This window comes from Nicotiana tomentosiformis, chromosome 12, assembly GCF_000390325.3.
Source record: "Nicotiana tomentosiformis chromosome 12, ASM39032v3, whole genome shotgun sequence".
Lineage (NCBI taxonomy): Eukaryota > Viridiplantae > Streptophyta > Magnoliopsida > Solanales > Solanaceae > Nicotiana > Nicotiana tomentosiformis.
Window position 1 is genome coordinate 130,790,346 of NC_090823.1, and position 3,359 is coordinate 130,793,704.

Genomic DNA, 3,359 nt, shown 5'->3' on the forward strand with positions numbered 1-3,359 from the left:
AAATATTATTATTAAAAATAATTTCTCACTAATGCAAGACATTAAACCCGGGTAAGCTTATGTTAAACTTTCATGGTATTGGGCCACTTATTTTATTTAACAAAAGATAATTTATTGGTTTTAAAGAAAATGCCCATCTTACTTTCTATTGTCATTGGGCCTACAAATTTTAGCTTATTTGGCCCATGTCGCTTAAGAGCCTCGATGACCAAGACAACACAAAATAATAAGTATTCTTCTAAGCCCAAATTACTTCTTACATTGATGTCCAAACTAAAAATTATTTTTTCATAAAAGAAACTTACATGCTAATTATTATCTTTTATCTTCTTAACCAACTATTTCTTAAGGACTAACATAATATTTCTACTCCTCTACACCAACATGACACTAATCAAACTACACTCATTAACAACATAAAAACCACGACTAAATATTAAAACTACAAAAAACGGTAATACTTCAATGCTAAAGAGAAGAACTATATTAAGTATAACATTATGTTGACTATAATTCAAAGCATCAAAACATTTGAAGCTAGAAGTCTTTCTTAGATAATTATACATGAACCATGAAAGTAACTCACGAAAAAGAGCCTAAACTAAACAAACATGGTTAAAAGTGAGGTCTTTATCTTTTCCTTAAACTAAGTAATCTTAACAGAATGCAATTTCAATCACATATATAAAGAAGAAAACAATAATTTAACTAATCTTTAACAGATTTACACGATGATAACACTAATATAACATTCATCTTGAAACAAAATCAGATTTAATATGTTCCATCAACCAAACCGGGATCAAATCCTTCTTATTATCATCAAGAATCTGCAACATAAGAATTTGAAAGTTACCTGATTTGTAGAATAATAAAATACAGCAGTGCAGCAACAAAAAAACTCAGCAGCAAATACAGTAGAAACAACAGCAACTCAAGTGTTAAGACAATCCAGAAAACTCAACAAAAATACTTGAAACTGGTAGCTATCAACTTCACAAATTGCCTAAGGGATCTTTCTATTTTTCTCAAGGTTTTTACACTCAAATAATCCTCACAAAACTCTAAAATTTCAGCTTGTTATATGTATTAAGCTGCTGATTTTTCTCAAAGATATATGTCTTTAAGCAACTCTCCATGATGTGTCTCAGTATAAGATAGAGTGTGTCCCTTTCAGTGAGTAAGGATCCCTTTAAATAGGCAAATAAATCAGATTTTTTGGACAGATTTTGGTTCACCAAAAGTCTGTCCAAAAGTCTGACTTTGTGTGCTAAACACTGTTCAAAAGCTGTCAAAAATTATTGTACTTGTCATCATACAATGGCTTTTGAGTTTTGCACTCCAAAGTCTTTGCACAGTAAAAACAACCAAACTTGTACTATTCCTTCTTTAATTTCAGCTTTTATCAACACAAAAATTCAAATACTCAAATCCAATGAAAACAAATTCACTAAGCACTTGAAACTTCTATCATAAACTATCATGACTAAGCAAATAGCTATTTCAAAACTAATGTATAACTAATTATCAGTGATTAATAATTATGAACGACTAAGCTAACATAGATTAAACACAACCAATAATAAAAATATAAATAATAATAAAAATAAATAAATAAATAAAATCAAAAATTATGCTAGACATAAACTAAATACAATATAATTAGAAAAAATAGACAAAGGAAATGAGAATAGGGGTATACCAAACGAGGGTGTTCGGGGTGGTCGCCGGAATTTGGTCGGATTTTTAGTTGCCGGATTTTCGGTATGGAATTGACATCAATAGGTAGGTTTTGATGAGCTCTATCCGTTGATGTAGGTATTGTGGGGGTGGTAGTGGCCGGAACTTCAAGATTTTGGGCAAAAAAGTGGCAGCTAAAGTTTCCTATATCTAAAATTCAAGGCGTTTGAGGGGGTTTTGAAGGATTTGGTTTGGAGATACGGAAAGAAGAGGTTGTAGAGATTACATGGTGTGAATTTGGGGGTGTTTGGAGGTTGGCCGCCGCAAGTGGGTGATTTTCGGCGGCGGCGGCGGCAGAGAGAAAAGAGAGAAGAGAGAAAGAGTTATGGGGAAATGAGGGAATTTTTCAGATTTTTGAGGCTTTAAATACCTCTTGAGAGATCAAATATGAACCATTAGATCAAGGGGTGATCAATGGGTGAGATTTGATCTTGGGTCACTTAATGAAACGACGTAGTTTTGAGGCAAAACTACGTCGTTTCGGACCCTTTCAAGGGCAGCCCCTTATCTTGCACTTTTGGCCACTTTCTCTTTTAAATTTAGCCCAATTGCTTTGTTAATCCTACTTATTAAACTAAATTTATACAAATAAATAAATTAATTAAGTAACTTATTCAAATAATTAATTAACTATATTAATTCACCAATTGAATAGTTAGTTAATTCCTAAAATGCACAAATAAAGAAAGAACTATTTTTTGGTATTTTTATGATAGGAAATATGCAATCAAAGACACAAAAATTGGAAAATATAATTAAAGCAAAAAAACACTAATGACTTTAGGAGGTATTAAAACAGTACAAAAATTAGGTATTCACAAATAGAATTCCCCTTTATTAGGAAATTTTTCTTTTTTAGAGTATATGTTTTATACATTTGTTGTAAAATATGTTATTCTATTACAAGTTATAGATTATGGAATATTTTTAGAATCCATAGGTAATTATGAAAATCTCCCAATTAGCAAAATTTAATTATGTAACTATATTGTATATTTTATTATATAATGGTATAACAATGGTTTAATGTATATGTGCCCGCTTATATGTAGGGGTGTTTATCGAGCGGATCGAAAGGATATTTATGCTTAACGGTTTGGCTTATCGGTTATCGATTTATAAATGTAGTAATCAACTAGCCAACCAATAAGACATCAGACGGATTGATAATGAATTAGCATTATCGGGCGGTTAACATGCAGTTTATCGGCTAAATCAAATAGATAATAAAAAAGAATTAGAGAATTAAGGATAAGGAAAAATTTAGGATATGTTACCTCCCGATTGCATTCAATTACCACAGTGAATATTTGTCTTGAAACTTATACCTGATTAAATATTTTGTCCTCACAACTAAATAAAAAGAAAGGATAGGAAATAGAACACAATCCGGATAACATAGGCAACAAAAGAAACAGGGAAAGTATATGAAGCCATATTAAAATTTCTAACAAAAGTTTTCAAAATATCAGCTTGGATTCAGCTATACAAACAAAGGGTCGTAGAAACTCACTTCTTCACATGAATAGCTTTCAAACTCCAGCAGCTTTAGCTCATTCTGTCACATAGATCAATTCAGATGATAATTTTTGGGACCGGAGATTCTTTTTTGTCTCCTC

At 31.2% G+C, this 3,359-nt stretch overlaps 1 long non-coding RNA gene across 1 annotated transcript; it reads right to left on the reverse strand.

Annotated features, from left to right (window-relative positions):
• Positions 1 to 530: 530 nt before the first annotated feature.
• On the reverse strand, positions 531 to 2,075 carry LOC117275534 (uncharacterized). The gene is made up of 2 exons (XR_004505709.2): positions 1,703 to 2,075; positions 531 to 830 (listed from the first exon to the last, which is right to left on the reverse strand). It is a non-coding gene; the product is annotated as an uncharacterized lncRNA (long non-coding RNA).
• Positions 2,076 to 3,359: the final 1,284 nt, after the last annotated feature.